The sequence below is a fragment of the Rhinatrema bivittatum genome, chromosome 2 (assembly GCF_901001135.1).
Source record: "Rhinatrema bivittatum chromosome 2, aRhiBiv1.1, whole genome shotgun sequence".
In the NCBI taxonomy this organism is placed as follows: Eukaryota; Metazoa; Chordata; class Amphibia; order Gymnophiona; family Rhinatrematidae; genus Rhinatrema; species Rhinatrema bivittatum.
Genome location: NC_042616.1, coordinates 603101392 through 603126667, shown reverse-complemented (window position 1 = coordinate 603126667; position 25276 = coordinate 603101392). Strand labels below are relative to the sequence as shown.

Below are 25276 nucleotides of genomic sequence, written 5' to 3'. Positions count from 1 at the left end.
AATGCATGGAATGTAATAGGTGCCTTACCAAAATGGAATCTGGGGGGACTCCGGGTTATACTTTGGTTTTCATGTCAGTTCAGTTCCTGGCGCTAAATACGTTCACTTGTTGTAGTCTCAAAATATGCACATAGATGTAAACAAATTGACAAAATGGGATGCATATTCTATGTAAGTTTTACATCTGTTCTGATTTTTTTTTTATTGTTTAATAGCAGCTGTGCATATCTGTATGTACAAGACCAGTTTTTGTTGACATGTCATATTGTACCTCTGAGAAGCAAAATGCATGTACCTTAAAACACAAGTACACATACCATACTAAGCATTAATGTTCCCTGAACTTTCATATTCCTTATGTTGCTTTCAGAAGGAAAAAAAATGTTTAACTGTAAATTATACTCTTCCTTTAGAATTTAAATCTGAGTGTATTATTCTTGTTGCTCTTTTGAGAATGAGCAGATTTTGATAATTTGGTGTTTGAGGAAAAGGAAGAAGAGAGGCTGGATAGCTAATTTCTGTGTCACCCTCTTTTTTTTTTTTGTGACATCACAGAGGTCCATGCTTTATTGAACGAGATTGCATGGCTGACTCTATTCACGTTCCTTCTGCTCAAAGCATCTGAAAAGTGTTTCATTGGTATTGAGAGCACAGTCTTCCACCAATTAATTTGCTAAATCGCTGACTTTGCGTTCATAGATCATGGTTTAACTCCTGCATGAGGTGGATGTTCTAGGACTGTTCTTGGAAAGGCGGCAGAGAAGAGTTGGCATTGTGCAGCTTGGTCTTGGTAAAGGATAAATAAAGGGCAGACATTTGTGTAACAGTAACTTCCAAGTACCCCACCACCACCACCACTACCACCCCTTCCTTTTTTCTAAAATATTTTTTTTTTCTCCCATTTTATTTTGTGTTCATTTCTAGGGGAGCCAGGCATGAACAATTAAATGTAGGGCTTCCCTGTGGTCTGTGAATAGCGCTGCACAGTGCTCAAGCATCAGGGCACAGGCTGAGAGCAGAACAATAGAGAGCTTTCTTCCATTATTATCTTTTCATTTACCCTTCAGGACACTGTTTACCTTTCACTGAAGGGGGAAGTTACTTCATCCCTTTTGGAAACGCACTGGGGTTAATTCTTTTCCTCTTGCTCTCAGACTGACCAGTGATAAAGTGGGCATTGTCAGCCTGGGGTTAGGAAAGCCACACACACACACTGAGAGCTCTCTCTGCCGTGCTTTCTCTCTTCTGTTAGACCTTTTTTTTTCTTCTTTTCTTTCAACTGGTAATATTTTTCCTTTTCCTTTTTTTCCCCCTCTAAATTTACTTCACAGCAGATTGTCTTGTAGTAAATCACCAAAAACCCAAATAGCACTAAAGCATTCCAATACAACATTAGCATTTGCTTAACAAGCACAAGATAAACATTAAACAAAGAACTGCATTTCTTTATTAGAGGCTGCAAGATACATAATCCATGAGCACAAGAAACATGGGACCCAGTGGATATGCAGATGTGTGTTATTTCATTGGCGCTGGGCGGCCTTGTTAGAAAAGGTTTTCATCTGAAGGCTTGAGGGTGGATAGTTGACTGTCCCTGGTGGGCCTGTAACTAGATACAGAGACTGTTGCAAGCTAGGTTGGGCTCCCTGGTGAATGTACTGATTGGATAGCCTGAGGAAAACTTGGGAAGCATCAGGAAGTGAACTCAATCACCTTGGGAGCGATAGGGTAGAACCAGATGAAGGCATTTGACTTCTTTTGTAACTCCCACTAAGGACAGATTGCCAGTGTGATCCAGCCTCTATTACTGCAAATCAGACCCTTTCCCCTATGCCGTTTTCATTAGAATGGCCAGCATGGTGCAAGCGAAAAAAAGGTTAGAGACAGTCATTTTACAGGCAGGCGGGTGCAAAAAAAAATCTGCATAATTAAGCAGTCAAGGCTGCTAATAGGGGAGTTTATATGCTCTGGGACTAGGCAAGGGCAGCACATATGGATATAGCACTGGATATTAAATCTGCAGCATGCAGACTTACTTTAGGGTCCATAGAGAGAGAGGCTAATTATAGAGAGAGGAATTGTGTTTACTGGTCTGTCTTGGGCAAAGGTGGTAAAAGAAGTGCAATCAAGTTTTCCTGCTAAAAAAAAAAAAAAAAAAAAAACTGAGGTAGCTGTTAATAGAGAGATCAAAATATATCTATGCTGTACAGTTTGTGCTTGTTATATTTAGCAAACAGGAAATTAGGGATTCCCAAGGTCTCTTTCTTCCTCCATAGGAAAACAAAAAGCACATTCCAGCTGCTGGATTCAAACACATGTTATTAAATTGTAGGAATTTTAGATTAAAGCCAGCTTTTTCATCACCAACAAATGATGACTTTAGCAGTTTACCGCTGGTTGTTTCTGTTTAAAAATGTCAAAGTTCTTGGTTATCACGTTTTGGCATTTAAATAGAAATGGAGTGCAGTTTGAGTAGAAGTTGAAGTATGTCAGGCTGAATGGCTGGAGGAAGTGTGTGTGTGTGGGGGGGGTATATTTAGGCAATAAATCCTGAAGTGGTGGATATTAACATTTTGTAATACAGATCTAAAATATAGAAAAGCCCCCAAGGGTCCTGAGCTAAGAGGCCTCCAGTCTCTGCCTTCTGTGTGCTGCAAGAGAATGTCCTCATGTTAGGGGTAGGTACAGAAAAAGAGGTTTCATTAGAAAATCCCTTCCACCCCGTCAGAGATTCCGAATTTGCTGATGAATGCTGTTACATTGCTAACCAGACTTCCCTATATAAGGCCTAACACAGAATAGTCGTATGATAGGTAAGTGCTCTCATAATTAATTTGCAATGTTCTGTTTAATTGCTTAAGAAAAAACATGATAAAACAAAGCACTGCTAGTAGCTAGATCTCTGTAAATGTATGATATTAAAAAGGGCTTGGTATCATTTGAGTGCCATTGTTATCTGACAGCTCTAATGTTTTGCTTAGCATGATTAAAAGGTTTGCAAATATAGTTATGAAACATGCAAAGTGGGTACCATGGGGATTGCTTCATGCTCTTTGTTCACGGGGTGCTGGAAGCCCGGGTTGTGCCACCAGAAAAGCTGTGAGCTGCAGAGATGGTTTTGCTGCAACCCACAAACATTGTAAAAGATAGTTTTTTAGACCACCCCATTCTAACCCTAATTTTTTAGCCAGAGAGTAACATCTGCGCTTCTGCTGGCAAGGAGACAGTGAAATATTCAGTTATTGAACAGTGGAAAAAACTTCAGCTGAGGGATTTTTAAATACCTACATTTTTTTTTTATTTGAAATTTGTATTATTTTGGTGCCATTTTCAAATGCACATTTTGAACCCATGACTGAATAAAACTTTCTGCCAGGGTAAGCAACAGGGATGAACAATGGCTGTTTTAGCTCTAGGGGTCTTGTTTTCAACCTTCTCTTTATAAGGGAGACTGACAAGTGAGTAAAAGCTTGAGTTGTGCTGTCAGAGAAACAGAAATTTGGAGGTAATGAGTCTTCTGACAGAGACACAGAAGTGGTTTTTAGCGATGTCAGAATAACTGAAGGCCCATGAGCCTTGAAACAGAAAAGGAAAGTGTAGTTGCATGTTTGCATTAAAAAGAAAATTATTGTTAACTATTTTCATGTTACATTATTATGTGAAACTTTCTGTTGCAGTCTCTTCTTGGTTACACATTTTAAGTGTCCAATATTAACATGAAAAAATCTGGACTCGCCTGGCATTCTTCCCCTCTGCTCATCCCAATAAAACACACCAGATTGGGTTTTTCAAGGCTGCAGTTTATTAACCAGTAAATGTAACCCAAGCCTGCCTAAACATCAACACAATGATCCCCCTCCCTCCCAATCACCCCCCTTCCCTTTACCATCATATCTAATTCTGCCACCACTCCCCAGAGACATACAGGTACTCTTTCTTTACCCTCTTATCCTCCCCACCCCACCCCTGTCCAGCAGCCGCCCAGCCGCATGCCTCTCCTCCCCACCACCTCCCAGCAGGAAGAATCTGCAGCTCGCCCAGTGACCACACTGTATGCAGCTGCCTCATTGGGCAGCCCCCCCCCCCCCCCGCCCCCCAGCTATATCTGCCCTGCCATGTCCCCACACAGGTCAGGATCTTATTCTTTAACAATTAGCAAACTTGGCTCACGTTTACTTCCACCCGCTGGGACATAATATCAGAAAGAACCAGGACCGCATACACTAATAGCCATATAACTGGGAAGGATGGCAAGAAAAAACCCCAAATAGTGCACTGACAACGGGAGGCAACTGCTTCCCTTACCTGTCAGGTACAAAAAAAGGCTCCAAGCCCCAGTGCTCACCCCGCTTATCGCCCTGCCTTCCCACCCAACAACCCTTGTGAGCATAGCCAATCAGGTAGCGCACCGGCCACTTCAGAAGTCATTAGGATGACACATCACCGGGAATCGCTGGATTACCTCCCCCTCCCCCCCCCAAAAAAAACCGCTGCTGAGAAGGTAGAGAGTGAAATGCTCGCCCACCACCATGTGAATGATGGCAGGGTTGACCTTGCCCCAATACCTTATACTTACTACTTTTAAATAGAAGATTGTGTGCATTTTTGCAAAACTGACGAATTGCTGCAAATCAGTAATATTAAAAATGTATCCTTCCCAAAAGCATCTTTATGACTCTACAGTATATTTCATGACTTTGCATTATTCCTCTATAATTCTGCTTTATATTTAATTAATATGTCATTACTTTCCAGAAGGTAACACTAGGTATTGCATATATTTCTCTCACATGTTCACAGATGATCTTGTACTCTTTCACAAATCTGCAGGTCTGGTACCTATGCTTCTATGCCTGGCAGCTGATTTATGATGCATGTTCTTCTGACCTGTTAATACTGTGGCAAATGCACTATAAAATAGTTCAGAAATCATTGTGGGTCATCCGACCATGCTTTGAAACTTTTCAAATATATTGGCCTATCATTAATTGCATTGACTACTGTTGAGGCTATCTGAATGTTAATTGCTAATATCACTATGGGGTTGCTAGCAGTTTTCGAAGAAGCTAACCTGGTTTAGCATGCATGATAAATAATGAACTGTTCACAAATTTCTTAATGTGTATGCTAAGGTGCCTGTTAGCACTTAAAAGGTGAATTTTAAAAGAGCTGCACATGTAAAAATGAGCTCATGGTAGACGAATTGGTAAAACTACCTTTTCAGGCACATGTTAACACATTTGAGAATTTGCACGTTTAAAAACCAAGTTCTAAGAAAAATATGCATATAACCTTTCCTTGTGTAAATGATTAAAATTAGGAGCTCGATGTCCACCACTTATCCGGATAAATGTTATTTATCTGGCTGGCTAAGTCTTAAAAAGCGCTACTTAGCCAGATAAATAAGATAGCCAGGTAAGTCTTCAAATGCTAGTTATCCATCTATCTTACTTATCCTGCTAAGTAGCGCTTTTCTTTTACTTATCTGTCTATCTTACATACAGGTCGATACAGTAACGTTCAGTTAAAGATTTCCCGTCTGTAACGTGCTGGGAGCGCACAATACAGACGAGTAAGGCCATCCAGCGATACAGTCTCCAGTTTCACGCATCCTTAGCGCTTCCTAAAATAGACACATAACCCTTTCCGCACCCAGCATGTAAATGAACGAAAAAGCTGTATAATGAAGGAATTAGCTATTCCCCTCCGATACTGTAACGGGCGCTGATACTATCTCCTCAGTAACCTGCTGTTTTGCCGCGGCCTTAACGTGTTAGTTTACCGCCTCCCCCTAGTAGGTGTTAGTGTAGTGTAGTGCCAAAATCGCATGGGAAAGGGAACGGGAAAAGAGAGGTTTTACTTTTATTAAGAACTGTTATAATTTTTTAAACACTGGGGGGGTTCTTTAATTTTCTGGGGGACCTCTCCCCAATCCCACACTTATCTGCATTGTAACTGATCCACATAATTTAAAGAACATAGGGTAGGCAGCGAGGGGGCAGGGGCAGCGGGATCGGGGGGCGGGTAGGTGGAAAAAAAAACCAAACTTTTCTGAGCCATCAGCAGCGGCGGCGGGATCCGGGGGGGGGGGGGGGTGGGTACGTGTTCGATCGGGCGAGTAGGCAGGTAGGCGACAGCGGCGGCGTGAGCCATCAGTAGCGGCGGCGTGTTCGATCGGGCGGGCGGGTAGGTGAAAAAAAACAAAACTTTTCTGAGCCATCAGCAGCGGCGGCGGGATCCGGGGGGGGGGGGGTGGGTACGTGTTCGATCGGGCGAGTAGGCAGGTAGGCGACAGCGGCGGTGGCGCAGCAACAAAAACCAAAGCGACAAAAGTAACTTACTTTTCCGGGGCAGCGGCAGCAGGAGCGGGATCGGGGGGGGGGGGGGGGGGGGGTAGGCAGCGTGTTCGATCGGGTGGGCGGGTAGGTGGGAATAAAAAAAACTTTTCTGAGCCATCAGTAGCCATCAGTAGCTCCCCCGACAAAGACAAAAAGATGGCCGCCTGCACGGGGGAAAGCGTGCAATTGGCCGCTGAGGACGTGACGTCACACCCGTGACGCCAAACGTCGTGACGTCACGTCTTCAGCGGCCAATTGCACGCTTTCCCCATGCAGGCGGCCATCTTCGTCGGGGGAGCTACTGATGGCTCAGATCGAACACGCCGCCTATCCCCCCCCCCCGATCCCGCTGCCGCTGCCCCGCTGCCGCGGAAAAGTAAGTTACTTTTGTCGCTTTGGTTTTTTTTGCTGCGCCGCCGCCGCTGTCGCCTACCTGCCTATTCGCCCGATCGAACACGTACCCACCCCACCCACCCACCCCCCCCCCCCCCGGATCCCGCCGCCGCTGCTGATGGCTCAGAAAAGTTTTTTTTTTTCCTTTGGTTTTTTTTTTGCTTGCCGATGTGTCTCACCTCCTCCCGGAGCAAGACTGCTTTCGTGCCCTGCTCCGGGAGGAGGTGAGACACAGCGGCAAAGCAAAAAAACCAAAGGTAGGAAGTAAGTCGCTTCGCCGCCTCCCGCCTCCCTTCTCCCGGTGCCTGTCATTTGAAATGACATTTGAAATGACAGGTACCAGCGCACCCAGGTTACTGTATAGGCGCTGTATTAAGCGCCTATACAGTAAAATGGGTTGCGCGGGCATAACCTTTCCCTAACGCTTCACAGCCTCGGCATGCATTTGCAAGCGATTAGAAGAGAGTATCGGGGACTTAGTGAAGAGAACTGTGCGTGCGGGGAGGAAGGGTGCGCCTGACACTGCCGCACTGTTTCTACCGCGGCCTTACTGTATAGATCTGTTAGCAGGATAAGTCTTAAACAGTGCTACTTAGCAGGACCTTTGTCACCACTTAGCTGGATAAGTCTAAACTTATGCGGCTATGTTTAAAATACATGCCATATATTTTTTGATATACAAACATGTTGGGTAGATATATGCATATTTCATGTAGTATGTGCACATTTGCATGCAAGATATAAAATACATATGCATGCGCATTCATATAGCTGCATATATGAATGCACTCGCACATCTTTTAAAGTTATTCTCTTAGGTAATTTTAAAACAAGTTACACGTGAAAATGCAACATTCTGTCATAGCAATTTCAAAAAAAAGATTTACTCACATAAAGTACACTTGCATGTGAATATCCATTGGACATTTCAATGGCATATATTGTAGCAATTTTCAAAAGCCTGTTTACATGGTTAAAGTGAATTTGCACGTGTAAAACCCAATTTTAAGCATGTGGATGCTTAAAATTGATAAACCACCTGCTAGATAACTGTTAATTTATTTATCTCTCACCTTATGCAGATAACACTCTTAAGCAAGTTACAATCTATAAAATAGCATTTTAATAGCATTACAGTTAAAATATCCATCAATAATATAGCATCATGCAAATGAAAACATATTGAACATGTGATATATTATCATCCTATTCTCTAAACCATGTGCTACTAAGTGACCACACATTGTTGTCAATAATAAATCACCTACTACAGACCACATATTAGCCACTAATTACACATGCTATAAAAGCCACCTGCTGGGGAAAATGGAAACATTTTGGTTTATTTAGTTAGCAAGAAGAAGAAATGAACACAGAGGAGAGGAGAAGGAGAGGAGAAGGAAGCAAGAGGAAGGAGATGGGGGAGAGAGACAGAAGAGGAGAGGAAGAAGGCAGCTGTGCCCCTAGAATTTTAGGCCCAGGACAACTTGCTGCTGGCAATAATTGCCATCTATCCCTCTTGAATACCAGTATTGGCTACAGACCTTGCATTTGCCCTTTCTAACTCATCAGATCATTGTGGAGTGGAAGGAGAAGTCAAGGGCTAGACCTCAGGTGGAAGAAGAAGAAGCTGATAATGGTTTGGGAGTATTGCAGGAGAGGGTAACATATGACATGGGAACTGCAGTACAGTGTCCCTATAACAGAACAAGTGGCAGGATCCTAAATATGTGAGGAGTATATGAATAGAGAGAGTGTACAAGGTGCAAGAGAGGGGAGGTCATCTCCCTTCTCTTGTACTTCTTCCAGTTTCGCATCATTTTCTCTTATACATAGTAAGTCACCTCTGAGGGAAGGAACAATATGTAAAAATGATCTCTTCCCCTAACATCCAAACACACTCAATCAAAACAAGGACATATTTTTTACAATATGCAAACATTTGCATTGACAAATCATGCAGCACAAAAGACAATAATACAGTAAATGAGGCAACAGAGCATGACTATCATTCTGTTATGCAACAGACAACAATATGCAAGAAAAATAGGCTGTAATGCCTTGCCGACCAGGGTGCCCATTCTACGGCCAGCACAACTTAGCTCCAGACAGATGCCACACAATTGACGCTGGCATCCTACACTGGTGTGTTCCTTCTTAGACGCGCACATGCTCTGCTGTCATTTAGAGCCACCAGTGGAGCACTCCCTGAAGATATCATAAGCACCAGGGTATTTAAAGGGCAGTCCAGGCTTGACTCCTTGCCTCAGCAGCAGGTCCTCCTCTGCTCAGCTGGTGTTTGTTGCTCATTCTAGTTCATGCCGCTTCCCAGTTCCATCCTTGCCTTGATCCAGATCCTTACCTCATTCGGGTCCTGCCCTGCCCTGATTTGTCTTGCCTTGCCTCGTTGTTCCAGTCCTGCATTCCTGGTCTGTCCGTCTGCCTTCCTTGCCATTTGTCCCTCCTTGTCCTCCTCTGACTGACCTCTCATTGGCAACTTGGATCGTCTGCCTGGATACTGACCTATCATGATTGCTACCTGCTTTGACTTTCTGCACACATACAACCTTGCCTGATTGCCGTCTACCTAGACCTTCTGCTTGCTACCTGCCTTGACCTTGTGCCTGGATACCGACTGTGCATGACTACTACCCGCTCTGACCCTTGGATCACTCTCCTAGCTGTGGACATTCTCCTAAGTCCTGCCAGCCTCTGAATTCAAAGCCTCAACCTGCAGGGGAAAAGGTTAATATAGGCGTGGACCCAGCCTTTGACTCACCAGCTAGGTAATATAACTCTGCCACAGCCAAGGACTCACACTCCGTGCCACAGACCATTGGTACCAATTGCAGGCATTCAGAAAGTCAAAAGAAACAATCTTCATGCTCCATGGGTTCATCAGCAATGGGATGCAGTAGGCAACATCTTCCTTCCTTCTGTCCCCTTCAAAAACATAATGTCAAACTCGAGGCCTTTCACCTTTGGGCCATGGTCCATTGATGATTTGTAGGCTCTTATGGAGTTTGGGCTGGTGGAAATGCTAGAAAATAGGGTTTTTGTTAGAAAGCTATCAAAGCCCTGCTGGAGGGTGTAACATTTGGCTGGTCACGGATTGGTCCCACAACCAGCTTCATTTACCAGGTCCCTGCCAGCCATGGAACGCTGTTAATGCAGCAGGCCTCAGGATGCTGCCATGTCGCTCCTTCCTTGGATTTTCCTAGGCACATGTGCGTGGTGCGCCATGTTTCAAGGCTCTGCAGTGGGAACAGGGTTCTTGGTGCCTCCTGATGACATTAGCGGCTTCCCTTATTTAAAGGTCAAATTGACACTCCACCGATGCCTCAGCAGCAGGTTCTCCTGCCTAGCCTGAAGTGCATGTTGCTACTTCATGTTTTTCTTCCTGACCTACTCTTTATCTTCCCACCTTGTCTCCAGTTCTGCTCCTTGTCCTGTCTGCCCTGTACCTTGCCCTGCTCCTTGCTTCACCTTGTCCCTATCTTGCTCCTAGCCTTGCTTCAGTCTGTATCTTGCCTTTGACCCAGCCTGTGTTTGGTCTGTTCTGGTTCTTGTTTTCTCCTGCTGTTTCCCTTTATGACTGACGTTTGGTTCAGACCTTGGCTTGGATTCTGACTTCTCCTGATCTCCACTTGCCTTGACCATTGCCTGGATTCTGTCAGTGCTCGTCTGCTGACTACCCTGAGCACAGCCTGCTCACTGACCTTGCCTGTTTGCTCTCTATGGGATCCTCGCTTGAGTCCCAACAGCCTCAGAACCCAAAGGCTCAAACTGTGGGGAAAGAGGGTGGTACAGGTGAAGCCCAGACTTAGTCCCCGTCTGAGCAAGTTTGCCTCTTGTCAGTGAGGGCCCTTGGACTCTGTCAATCTCACCACAGTCCAAGGGCTCACACATTATGACAGAGGGTAAGGCAGAGATTGGAAATGGCTGTTATCAGTTTGTCCACAGACAATTACCCCTAATTAGTGTGTCATTTCCCCACTTTGACACATTGTCCATGGACCAGCAGTATCTGAATCCAATGAGTCTGTAAATACATCTCCCTTCACAGAGACATGAATACTTTGCTGACTGTGTTGCACAGGCATTGTTGTCCCTACACTACTGGGTGGTCAGAAAACAGGGAGGCTTTGATAATATGGCCCTCCTCCATGGCCTTTGCTGGATGAATCCACCTAGGTATCAATTGAGTTAAGTATGGGGTGCCTCCATGGCAGAAAATCTGCTGCTAACTCTGTCAGTTATCTGAGATTTATTTATTTATGTGTTCTTTTTTTTTTTTATATACTGACGTTCATGACAAGTCATATCACATTGGTTTACATCAAACATCCTTAGATCTGACATGCTACGTATGGGGCTCTGTGGTACAGGTTCAGGAATCAGAGACTTATCATCTTTGAATTTCCTGGGGGTGACTATATTCAGCCGCCACCACTTGCATGATTCTGGCTAGGGCTGAAGCAGTGTGTGTGTGTGTGTGTGTGTGTGCAGCTGTTAAAACAAGAAGAGGCAGGTAAAGCACATGCATCTCACTTCTTCCACTGTCATGTTACCCCCCACCTCCCTTCCAAGGTCCGAGTCCTCCTGAGCACTGTTCACCCCTCAACCCTCCCCAAAAAAAAAACCTTGCAAAAGTTTGAACAGCCAAGACTTACCATTTTGTTTAGAGATAGGTGCAGTGGAAGCCCCACACACTGAACCTTGTTTTGGGATTCTAAACTTATGCAGGCTCTTCAAATTCCTAAATATGGTTTCCAGTCCCATGATGACACAGAGCTTTTCCTCTAGTCTGCTCCACTGATAAAGAGGAACAAAGCTGTGATCTATCTTGCTCTGATGTTGCCATATCCTTATTGCCTTAATGCCCTAATGCTGTGCCTGCAGTCCTGATGAATGCTTGAATTTTCTTGACAGTTCTTAGTGACATTCATAAGCTGCTGGTTTGTGCCACCAGAGTTTTCTTGCTGTGTTGCTTTGAAGTCAAGGACTACCATTCTGAATCTTTGTCTAGAATGGTAGTCAAGGACTACCATTCTGAATCTTTGTCTAGAATGCGTTGCAGGATTTTGTTTTCTCTTGGCTCTTCTTGAGCATCTGCAAGCGCATGCCCTTGGCTCTGTGCCAGTAGTGCTTGGTCCTGCCTCTTCATTCTCCTTGTGCTGCTCTTGCATTGCAGGTCAGTGCTGTGGAGTCCACTTGATGCCCTTCTGTCTCCATCCGTTGCCTTCTCTATTGTCATCCTCCCAATTTCTACTAGATCTTAACACCGGATTCTGTTCTCCCTCCTTTACCTTCATGATCTGGCTACTGTGGCATCCCTTCCACAACCTCCTCAATCTCCAGGATAGCTTTGATTCTGCTGTCCTTGTGGCAGTCATGTGGCTCTTCCCTCCTGCTCATCCTCACCTATGCACTCAACTTCCTTAGCAGACTTTCAGTAATCAAATCCTAGCACCTCCCTCCGCCCAGAGTATCTCTAACCCTCTTCCATTTTCCAGGATCTCCCATGTCACTCCTCTGTTGCAAATCCTAATGCCCAGATGGGCTAAACTTGAGAAAAATTGAATCCTAAGTCAGATATAACCCTCATGAGTACATCAAAAGACAAAACACCAAACAAAAGATGGGAAACGGTAGAGGAAAGAAGAAGCAGAAAAGATGATGCACCAAACTGTTCAGCAATCATCTCTTTCAACTCAAATGGATCCTCTGTGGCTGGGCCCAGTTTCTCTCCCCTCTCTGTGTGCAGTACTGACAGTGAGAGCAGGTGATTGTCTTGTTTTATATTTTCAGAGAAAAGAGAGAGGAGCTGGCAGAAATGCAGCACTGTACCTGCACAAAATGATAGTGTGGTGCTCACAGCCATACTGCTCATAATATTTTCTTCTTATGTGCACAATAAACTTCTAGTATGCATGCTAAAAAATGTGGTCACTATGGGCCGGATTTTAAAAGCCCTGCGCGAGAAAATCCAGCCGGTTTTACGCGCGCAGGCCACGCGCGCACCGGCGCGCCTATTTTGTATAGGGCGCCGGCGCGCGCATAGCCCCGGGACGTTTGTAAGTCCCGGAGCTTCGTAAAAGGGGCGGGAGGGGGCGTGTCCGGGGGTCAGGGGGCGGGGCGGGACCAGGGGCGTGACACCAGCCCAGGGGCATGGTTGAGGCCTCCGGACCAGCCCCCGGGTCGGGTGATGGCACGCCAGCAGCCCCCTGGCGCACGCAGATTTACACCTGCTTTCGGCAGGTTTAAATCTGCCAACAAAGGTGTGGGGGGGTTTTAGATAGGGCCGGGGGGGGGGGAAGGGAGGGGAAGGAGAGAGGAGGCAGAAGGAAAGTTCCCTCCGAGGCCGCTCTGATTTCGGAGTGGCCTCGGAGGGAACAGGCAGCGCGCGCCAGGCTTGGCATGCGCAGGTTGCACAAATGTGTACCCCCTTGAGCGCACCAACCCCGGATTTTATAAGATACGCGCGGCTACGCGTATATCTTATAAAATCCAGCATACTTTTGTTCGCGTCTGGTGCACGAACAAAAGTACGCGCGCGCGTAAATTTATAAAATCTACCCGTATATGTTTATTAATCAGGCAGTCCTCATATCATTATCTAAGTGAATGGCACATGAAGTATTATTTTATAGTGTTTGCTAAATGATTTAGTGCCGCCATGCTAAACTTATTTTTACTATATCCAATAGTGAATTGATCCCAATGTGTTCTAGGTCCACTAAAATTTCAGGTGATTTTGTTAACTTTACTGTGAAGAAATAAACAATTTAAAAGATAACAGTTTTACTGCAAAATCTGCAAGAATGTTTTGGTCCCAGGACATAAGGACATGGGCAGTAAAGCGAGCTAAAAAAAAAATGGGTAGAGATAACACTCTTTATAATCTAAGTTAACACATTTTAGAGATCTGGGTTTCCAGCCCACTAAGATCTCTTCCTCTGACAAAAACTTACATCTTTAAATATTTCCTCACTCTTTAAGCTGCCCAATTCTATTTTTGAGGGGCTAACATTGTATGCCCTTCCTGTTTTGGAAGTATGTATGTGTTAAATAATGAGTTATTTCTTGGGTGTTGAAGGCACTTATCCTCTCATTGTGTCCAGGCTATATATCAAAATCATTTTATCCATACTCTGTTATATGATATTGCCTATATCAGGACTAAGCAACTCTAGTCCTCAAGTGCCTCCAGCCTGTTGGGTTTTCAGGATATGCACAATAAATATGCATATGCATGCACTGGAGGTAGCACATGCATATTCATCTCATGAATATTCAGTGTAGAACTGGATATCTTGAAACCCCCACTGGCTTATGGTACTCAAGCATTGGAGTTGCCTATGCCTGCCAGCGATGGCAGTGACTTGCCAGAAATAGCTTAGCCAAAATAATTTGAATACTGCAGTCCTTAGCCTGCTGTGGTACTTTCATCAGGATACAATGCATACTTCCACTTAAGGGTGCATTATTACTTGTTGGGTAGCATTAATAAAACAGGAATTAAATATTTTGTATTTACACAGTTCAGAACAGTATGGAATTGAGTTGCCATGACAATAAGCTGTAGCAAGCATTCCACACTCTAATGCTTGCTGTAGCATCCAATCACAATGTGGAATCTTTGCTTTAATATTCCACAGCCTGTAGCATGTGTTTATAATGTAATTATATCTTGAAGTGCTAGAGTGTTCAAAAGGACTGCTATATACTATTTATATGTGAGAGAAAATAGATAATACACTAATGTAAATGAAAAAAAAAGCCATATCTAGGATTCTTCTTTGATTTGCTAAGTACTCCTGGTAATTGTTGCTTGACTTGTGCATTAGTTCTCACTGAATGTTGTATATGTTTGATATGTAACTTTACACCTTTGTATGTAGCAGCATTGGCTACTGATGCAGTCACATGGATTCCGAAATCATAACATGCATAGAAAAATAATGCTAGAAAGGACCTTAAGAGATTCTTTACTCCATTTTAGAGATGTGCAGAAAATATGAGGTCTAATTTCATCCTGGTTCAGGTTTGGAATTTTTGCAATTTCCTCAATTTACAAGGAAAAAATCAACAGTTTTTCCCTATAAATGTGGAAAAATTCAAAGGATTCAATGTGAATTCACAATAATCCGCATTGAATATGATGCTAGAGACACAGCAGATCTGCTGAACATAAATCAAAAGCTGCCAACTGGATGATTCCACATTTAATTTTTTTGTTAAAAAAAAAAAAAGTTCAGTGAACTAATATATTTATTTTATTTATTTTTTAAAAATGTATCCCACATCATCCTCAACTCTAGGCAAGAAACAGGTTTACAAATATATTCAATAAGACCAAGGTAAAAGACAATAAAAACAAAATATAGCAAACAAAATTAATTTAAATATTAAAATTTGTAAAACTGCCCCAGTGGATTTGGGGCATACAGTTCAGTTTTTTGGCTCAGTTTGCTATTTAAAACTCAAGTTGCAACTATTAAGACCCTCGAAAAGCTGCATTTAAAGAGGACCTTTTCACTGGCTAAATGCCAGCCTTGTAGAAGCTAGCACGTCTTATTCTTCAAAAGGGTGTGTAAAAAGAAATGCCTTTTGTTTTTTCTTGAATCATTCTATGGAATTCACAGCTTTGAGCTTATTTGGGAGCAAATTCCATAGATAAGGACCAGCAAATAATCATAAGTTCCCTAGATTCGGCAAGCCTGACATGTTTCAAAAAAGGTATCAGATTTTAAAAGCCCTAAGCGCTCCAAAGCTGGGATATACATGAATATCTTGGGCCAGTGCATGCCACGTAGATTTTAAAAGGCGCCAAAGTATACAAGTATCTCCCGGTACACGCACAAATTGGGAAGTCAGAAAAAGGGGTGGGGCATGGGCAGAGTCTGGGAGGGGCATAGTTAGAGCATAATAAGTATTTATGCGCACAAGCGTGCACCGGGTCCCCTACCACGTAACTTTACTTTTGCTATGGATGGTGTGTAAGTTTTAAAATAAAAAAATCAGGGCTAGTCAGCGGGGTTTGAAGGGTCAAGGCTAACAGGGTAAAAGGGAGGCTTAACTAACTGGGGGGGGGGGGGGGATAAGGAGTCCTATTGTTTATCAGGGTGAACAAGGAACGAACTGGGGAAACAGAACATAAGAACATAAGAAATTTCCATGCTGGGTCAGACCAAGGGTCTCTCAAGCCCAGCATCCTGGTTCCAACAGAGGCCAAAACCAGGCCACAAGAACCTGGCAATTACCCAAACACTAAGAAGATCCCATGCTACTGATGCAATTAATACCAGTGGCTATTCCCTAAGTAAAATTGATTAATAGCCATTAATGGACTTCTCCTCCAAGAACTTATCCAAACCTTTTTTGAACCCAGCTACACTAACTGCACTAACCACATCCTCTGGCAACACATTCCAGAGCTTTATTGTGCGTTGAGTGAAAAAGAATTTTCTCCGATTAGTCTTAAATGTGCTACTTGCTAACTTCATGGAATGCCCCCTAGTCCTTCTATTTTTAACAGGTATTTGTGTCGGTGCGTGTGTCGGTGCGTGTGCCTAGCAAAATCCTCCCACTTACGCATTAGAGGCGGCATTTTCACACACATGTGTGCATCCGTATAAAACAGAGCACACATGTACGCGTGTACAGACGATTTTATACCATGCACACACATTCACGTGTATGTTGCAAAATGGCCGTGTCCATTTATGTGAGTTGGCATACACGCATTTTAATGTACGCCCGCACAGCTGTTTAAAAGTTACCATCCCCGTCTAATAAATTCAATTAAGACAAATAAAGCTGCCTGTAAGGGTGGTAGAATCTCAGCACTGTGGAATAAGTCCATTAATTGCTTTGAAGGCCATTGCCAAGACTTTAAACTTGACTCACAAAGAAATCTGGAGCCAGTGCAGTTTCTGGAGTACAGGAGTGATGTGATCCCAATGAGGAGTAGATAGAAGATATGTGGCAGCATTTTGAACCATTTGAAGTGATCTTTTTTGAAGAAGCCTCAAGAACAGCAAATTTCAGTAATGCAATAACAAAAGCTTGTGAATCACTCTAGCTGACTAACTGAAGGGGGAAGGGGAAGGTGAAAGCCGACAGTTGCTCAGCAGCGCATGGTTCGGCGAGAGGTATCTTCAAAGGATACTAATGATGCATTAGAATTAAGGCATCCCGACAGTGAGGTTCCAATAATAAGTAAAGTAGTCCAAGTGCCTGTAACTAAAAACTTACCTGAGCTAAAAAATTCTAACTTATCCTATTCAATTAAAAAGCAGAATGAAAATACAAACAAAAAACAAACTTTGAAATATTTATATGCTAATGCCAGAAGTCTAAGAAGTAAGATGGGAGAATTAGAATGTATATCAGTGAATGATGACACAGACTTAATTGGTATCTCAGAGACATGGTGCAAGGAGGACAACCAATGGGACATTGCTATACCAGGGTACAAATTATATTGCAATGACAGAGAGGAGCACCTGGGAGGCAGTGCGGTGCTTTATGTCCGGGATGGCATAGAGTCCAACAGGATAAACATCCTGCACGAGACTAAATGCACAATTGAATCTTTATGAGTAGAAATCCCTTGTGTGTCAGGGAAGACTATAGTGATAGGGGTATACTACCGTCCACCTGGTCAAGATGGTGAGACTGACAGTAAAATACTAAGAGAAATTAGGGAAGCTAACCAAATTGGTAGTGCGGTAATAATGGGAGACTTCAATTACCCCAATATTGAATGGGTAAATATATCATCGAGATACGCTAGAGAGATACAGTTCCTGGATGGAATAAATGATAGCTTTATGGAACAATTGGTTCAGGAACCGACGAGAAAGGGAGCAATTTTAGATCTAATTCTCAGTGGAGCACAGGATTTGGTGAGAGAGGTAACGGTGGTGGGGCCACTTGGCAATAGTGATCATAATATGATCAAATTTGAATTAATGACTGGAAGGGGGACAGTAAGCAAATCCACGGCTCTTGTGCTAAACTTTCAAAAGGGAAACTTTGATAAAATGAGAAAAATAATTAGAAAAAAACTGAAAGGGGCAGCTACAAAAGTAAAAAGTGTGCAAGAGGCGTGGTCATTGTTAAAAAATACCATCCTAGAAGCACATCCACGTGTATTCCACACATTAGGAAAGGTGGAAAGAAGGCAAAACAATTACCGGCATGGCTAAAAGGGGAGGTGAAATAAGCTATTTTAGCCAAAAGATCTTCAATCAAAAATAGGAAGAAGGTTCCAACAGAAGAAAATAGGATAATGCATAAACGTTGACAATTAAATGTAAGACATTGATAAGACAGGCTAAGAGAGAATTTGAAAAGAAGTTGCCTGTAGAGGCAAAAACTCACAGTAAAAACTTTTTTAAATATATGCGAAGCAGAAAGCCTGTGAGGGAGTCAGTTGGACCTTTAGATGATTGAGGTGTTAAAGGGGCACTTAGAGAAGATAAGGCCATCGTGGAAAGATTAAATGATTTTTTTGCTTCGGTGTTTACTGAAGAGGATGTTGGGGAGATACCTGTACTGGAGAAGGTTTTCATGGGTAATGATTCATATGGACTGAACCAAATCACGGTGAACCTAGAAGATGTGGTAGACCTGATTGACAAACTGAAGAGTAGTAAATCACCTGGACCGGATGGTATACACCCCAGAGTTCTGAATGAACTAAAAAATGAAATTTCAGACCTATTAGTAAAAATTTGTAACCTATCATTAAAATCATCCATTGTACCTGAAGACTGGAGGATATCTAATGTAACCCCAATATTTAAAAAGGGCTCCAGGGGCGATCCGGGAAACTATAGACCGGTTAGCCTGACTTCAGTGCCAGGAAAAATAGTGGAAAGTGTTCTAAACATCAAAATCACAGAACATATAGAAAGACATGGTTTAATGGAACAAAGTCAGCATGGCTTTACCCAAGGCAAGTTTTGCCTCACAAATCAGCTTCACTTTTTTGAAGGCGTTAATAAACACGCGGATAAAGGTGAACTGGTAGATGTAGTATACTTGGATTTAGCGTCAGCTGTCAAACCTGCTGACAGCCGTCGCTCCTGTCAAAAAGGAGGTGCTAGGGACGTGCTAGCGTCCCTAGCACCTCCTTTTCCCCGTTTCTACCGCGCCACCTAATTTGAATACTGCATCGCGCGCACTGGCGAGGGGCCGGTGCGCGCGCTGGGAGAGCAGGCATTTGTCCACTCTTCCGCGGACTTTACTGAATTGGCCTGAAAGTTAGCCAGTTAAAACTTTTGAAAAAGCATCCCATTTGTTTAGAATGGTATTTATAAAGTTAATATATACTGACACATTCATTCAGTAGTGGAACACTGTTCCCTCATGAGGGAATAGTGACTCCATATTAGTCTCAGCTTTGATTAGTTTAACTCTCTGTCAATTATTCACTGCCTTTGGGGTCAATGTTTTGCATCATAAACCCCTCTTACAAATTTTCTATCGATGGTATAATTATACTCATTATTGTTTCCATGTTACAGTTAATCTCATTATTGCTTACTTTTCTCAACACCATTAATTTATTTAGGTCCCTTTGGGCTGGATTTACTAATACCACCGGGCTCTTTGAATCTCACGGTAATGGGGGGCGAAACGGGGGGGGGGGGGGGGGGGGGGGGGGCGGTCCTGCGATTCTGCCGGATATCGGTCCTGCGATCCTGCCGGATATCGCAGGGCGGTCCTGTGATATCCGGCAGCCATCACACCTCCACTAAAAGGTGTAGTTATTCGGCGTGAAACTGGCAGCGAAAAAGATGCGTACCTTTCGCTGTCTGTGAAGTCTTCATGGTGTCAGCCCCGGTGCCGCCCCGACGACTCCTCTTCTGGGGCTGACGCCATCCCAACTCCGTTCTGATCTTGGTATCGCATGCGATAAAGGATTTTTCGTGTGCGAAACATCCCTTATCACTTGCGATCTGCTTGGAAAATGACCCCCTTTAATAGTTGCTTTTACTGTAGTTTCTATTGTTATGTTTACTGCTTGCGGGGAGGCCCTGCGAGCAGCCACACATACCTTAGATGCTGCCGGCAATCTCTCACAGCTGGATGCTTCCACTACACAGCAGACACCGCCACTCCTGCAATGTCTTCCCATACGCTCACGCGTGACATAGTTCTAATTAATGGGCCTGCCATGAGAAGGGCCCATGGTGCCCTTAGATGATGTCACTATCATTTTCCCTATAAAAAGGACTCTTCAGAAACCCCAGCCTTGCCTCAGCAAGAAGGTTGTTTCCTGGTTCAAGCCTTTTCCTGTTCCATTCTTCAAACCTTGCCCTGTTCCAGTCTTCAGTTTTGCTCCAATCCAGTCTTCAGCCTCACTCCATTGCAGTCTTCACTCTTGCTGCACTTCAGCCTTGCTCTGTACAAGCCATCAGTCTTCTCTCAAGCCATCAGCCTTGCCTCCTCCAAGTCTTCAGTCTCAGCTCTGCCTCTGTCAAGCCTTTAGCCTCAGCCTTGCCCCCATCAAGTCTCCAGCTTTAGCCTTTCCTCCCTTGAGTCACCAGGCTCAACCTGTCTTCATTTTTGGATGTCTGGTTGAAGACATCCAAAAGATAGGAAAGAAGGGAGAAGTGGTGATCGTTGGAGACTTTAATATGCCTGATGTAGACTGGAGAATCCCAGCTGCAGAATCTAATAATAGTAGAGAAATAGTGGATGCCCTGCAAGTAGCTTTGTTCAAACAAATGGTTATGGAACCCATGAGAGAAGGAGCTATACTGGACTTAGTACTCACTAATGGAGATAATGTCTCTGATGTCCAGGTGGGCACCCACCTCAGCACCAGTGATCATCAAACGATATGGTTTAATATCACAAAAAAGATACGGAAAATAAGCACAAAGACCCAAGTTTTGCAGTTCAAAAACACGGACTTTGATGAAATGGGGAATTACCTGGAGGAAGAACTAAAAGGCTGGGAGAACGAGAGAGATGTGGATCAACAGTGGACCAATCTAAAAGGAGCAATTACCAAGGTAACTAATCTATATGTTAGAAAAGTAAAGAAAAACAAAAGAAAAATGAAACCTATCTGGTTCTCAAATGAGGTGGCTGACAAAATAAAGGCTAAAAGAATAGCATTCAAGAAATATAAAAGATCCCAAAGGGAGGAGCACAAAGAAGAATATCTGGTAGAGCTGACGGAGACAAAGAAATTAATCAAGATGGCAAAAAGTCAAGCAGAAGAGAGGATTGCCAAGGAGGTAAAGAGAGGTGACAAAACATTTTTCAGATATATCAGTGAAAAGAGAAAAGTTCATAGTGGTATAGTGAAATTGAAAGGTGGAAAGGATCAATGTGTGGAGAGAGATGAAGAAATGGCAGAAATATTAAAGAAATACTTCAGTTCTATGTTCACTAAAGAGGACCCTGGAGAAGGACCGTCACTAGTTAACAAGACACTGGAGGGGAGTGGAGTAGATGTAACTCCATTTACAGTAGAAAATGTATGGGAAGAGCTGGAGAAACTGAAAGTGGACAAACCATGGGGCCTGATGAAGTTCATCCCAGGATACTGAGAGAGCTCAGAGATGTGCTGGCGGGTCCGCTGTGTGACCTGTTCAATAGATCCCTAGAAACGGGAGTGGTGCCGAGTGATTGGAGAAGAGCGGTGGTGGGCCCGCTTTACAAGAGTGCGAACAGAGAAGAGGTTGGTAACTACAGACCGGTTAGCCTCAGTTCGGTGGTGGGGAAAGTAATGGAGTCACTGTTGAAAGAGAGAATAGTGAACTATCTACAGTCGGGAGAATTGCTGGACTAGAGGCAGCATGGATTCACCAGGGGAAGATCCTGTCAGACAAATCTGATTGACTTTTTTGACTGGGTAACCAAGGAATTGGAAGGGCACTTGATGTCATCTACTTGGATTTCAGCAAAACTTTTGATACGGTCCGGCACAGGAGACTGGTGAATAAAATGAGAAGCTTAGGAGTGAGTGCCGAGGTGGTGGCCTGGATTGCAAACTGGTTGATGGACAGAAGACAATGTGTGATGGTAAATGGAACTCTCTCTGAAGTTAGAGCGGTTTTAAGTGGTGTACCACAAGGATCGGTGTTGGGACCAATCCTGTTCAATATCTTTGTGAGCGACATTGCGGATGGGATAGAAGGTAAGGTTTGTCTTTTTGCAGACAACACAAAGATCTGCAACAGAGTGGACACGCCGGAAGGAGTGGAGAGAATGAGATGGGATTTAAGGAAGCTGGAAGAGTGGTCGAAGATATGGCAGCTGAGATTCAATGCCAAGAAGTGCAGAGTCATGTATATGGGGAGAGGAAATCCAAATGAACTGTATTCGATGGGGGGAGAAAGGCTGATGTGCACGGAGCAGGAGAGAGACCTTGGGGTGATAATGTCTAACGATCTGAAGTCGGCAAAACAGTGTGACAAGGCGATAGCTAAAGCCAGAAGAATGCTGGGCTGCATAGAGAGAGGAGTATCGAGTAGGAAAAGGGAAGTGATTATCCCCTTGTACAGGTCCTTGGTGAGGCCTCACCTGGAATACTGTGTTCAGTTCTGGAGACCGTATCTCCGAAAAGTCAGAGACAAGATGGAGGCGGTCCAGAGAAGGGTGACCAAAAAGGTAGAAGGTCTTCATCGAATGACTTATGAGGAGAGATTGAAGAATCTAAATATGTACACCCTGGAGGAAAGGAGGAACAGAGGTGATATGATACAGACTTTCAGATACTTGAAAGGTTTTAATGATCCAAAGACAACAACAAACCTTTTCCTTCAGAAAAAAATCAGCAGAACCAGGGGTCACGATTTGAAGCTCCAGGGAGGAAGACTCAGAACCAATGTCAGGAAGTATTTCTTCACGGAGAGGGTGGTGGATGCTTGGAATGCCCTTCCGGAGGAAGTGGTGAAGACCAGAACTGTGAAGGACTTCAAAGGGGCGTGGGATAAACACTGTGGATCCATAAAGTCTAGAGGACGTAAATGAATGTGGAAAAAAGGATTTGCATTCACATAAAAGCAGGGAGTAGCTTGCTTGTTACGGCAGTTACTACTCCAAACCAAATAAGCCTGATACTTCACTTTCAATGCATATCCAGTATAGCTCTCTGCTTCAACGGCAAGGGAAAGTCTGATACTTCACACACACATCCAGCATTGCTCTCTGCTTCAACAGCAGGGGAGAAAACTGATACTTTACGCATATCCAGCATAGCTCTCTGCTTTAACGGCAGGGGAGAAATATTGATGCTTCACACATAACCAGCATGGCTCTCTGCTTCAACGGCAGGGGGAATGAAGAAAAGAGGATCTATATACAGACAACAACCAAAAAGGACTTAATTACATAGTCTGGGAAAACAAATAAGCATGGGTGTAGCTTGCTTATTGCGGCAGTTACTACCCCTAACTAATTAAGCTAAATATTTCACATAGATGCAGCTCCAACACTGCTCTCTGCATTAATTGTGGGGGTGGAAGGGAAATAAGAACCAAAAGGTTACTAAGAGCCAAGAGTAAGAGATAAGTATGAGAAAAAAATGTGCAAAGCATGCTGGGCAGACTGGATGGGCCGTTTGGTCTTCTTCTGCCGTCATTTCTATGTTTCTATATAGACTCTAGGACTCTTACCCCCGTGCCAAGACTCTGTCAGTGCAAACCTTAGGACCCAGGCCACAAGGTTGCATCATTTGCACAATGGCAAGAGGGGCTCACGCTCTCGTCAATCACAACAGAATGCTGAGGCCATGAGCTTGGTGAATGTGTCCCTGCAATGGGCCATCACTGCATTGGCCTCCCAGATGCAAGAGCAAACATCTGAATTGAATGGCCTCCTGTACCAGTTCATGTAGCAGACCCAGAAGCAACTTGATCAAGTTAACAGATTACAGACCCTGTCTCAGTGCTTAGATACGATGCAAGTCCAACCTCTGTCTTCAGTCTCAGTTCCAGTTCTGGCGGATCCTGTGCCAGCACCCATCTGGACCATGGAATCCATGATTCGTCCCACCATCTCCAAGGTATAGTGGGGATCGTAAAGGGTGCAGATGATTCCTCAATGTGTACAAGATGCACTTTGAATTACAGCTGGCTCATTTTTTTCTGACCGTGTCAAGTTTGCCTATACCCTCTCCCTGTTGAATGGTCCCACTCTCGCCTGGGCTTCCCCCTTGTGGAAACAAGAAAGTCTACTTCTCAGGAACTTGTTCACACAGTAATTTTGCCTGATCTTTGACCAGTTCCACTGCCATGGAACTTCTTTGTATTCTCCAAGGCACTTACTCAGTTGGCAACTATGCAATCAAATTCCATACCTATGCCTCTGAGCTTGGCAGGGGCGAAGATAGCCAAACCACCAGTTTCTGGCAAGGATTATCTGGGAGAATAAAAGATGAACTAGCAGCTCAGGACCTTTCTCCATCCCTTGAAGCACTTATTGCCCTAGCTATTTGTATAAACCTGAAATTCCAGGAACAAGCTTGTGAAAGAAAGCGCTCCCCATGGATCACTCCGATGGTTCCCAGATCTCCGACTCTCTTACAGACAATCCTAGAACTGTCAAAGGCTGTTGCCTTCGAAGAAACCATGTAATAGGGTAATATTCAATTCTTGCCCAGTGAAAAACAGAGAACGACAGAATAACCTAAGCCTCTACTGTGCTGCACAGGGACACTTCTTTAATCTGTGTCCTGAGAGACCGGAGAAATCCATTAAGACAATGGGAAGGCAGTTCTTCAACATCCTGTTCCTGCACCACAATTGATGACACTAGTGTTCCTCACCTTTGGGGAAATACACAGTTCAGATGGAAGATTTAATAGATACTGGGCCGGGAGCAATTTTATTCAAGATTTGCTCTTAAGCCAATGTAGTTGCTCTACTACCAGTTTGACTACTCGTCAGGTTATTTCTTCAATTTATGGAGAGCCCTTACCTGGTCACATGCCATGGCCATTGCCCATCACTAAGAATGCCTTCAATTCTACGTGTTACATCTTATACTTGGATTACCCTGGATTACCCTGGATTATCTTACAGATTGACCGATGGGGGTCTGTTCTGCTGGGAGCATTGTGCTGTCTCACCTTTATCTCTGGGCACCATGGTTCCAACCACATTGCCTGAAGTAGCAGACCTACTGCCCCAATAACATTTTGTGCTTACTCAAGTTCTGCTTAACATCATTCTCTTGTTGAAGGATCCTTCACTGCAGATCAAGATTAGTCTTTGTTTTCATCCAAGCCATCAGCCATAAATGGTTCTTCAATCCAGTCTCGAATCCAAAGAATTGCTAAGTCCCTCCTCAAGACTTCCAAGCTCCCAGTTAGTAAAGAGATACCTTCGTCTCTTCAAAAGCCAAAGAAAAGAGGCCTGAAGAGGGGGCTTAGAGGAGAGGTACTGCTTTATATTTGCTGCTTGCAGAAAGGCCCCATGAGCAGCCTTACTCACCCCAGATGCCCCCTGCACGTTCTCATGGCTGGAAGCCACCACTCCTGCAATGTATTTCCCTAGGCGCACGCCCGCGTG

At 43.9% G+C, this 25276-nt stretch overlaps 1 protein-coding gene across 4 annotated transcripts in view; it reads left to right on the top strand.

Moving 5' to 3' along the window:
• Positions 1-25276, top strand: part of ZNF521 (zinc finger protein 521) — an 876085-nt gene that overhangs the window by 675450 nt on the left and 175359 nt on the right. The window lies entirely within an intron of this gene.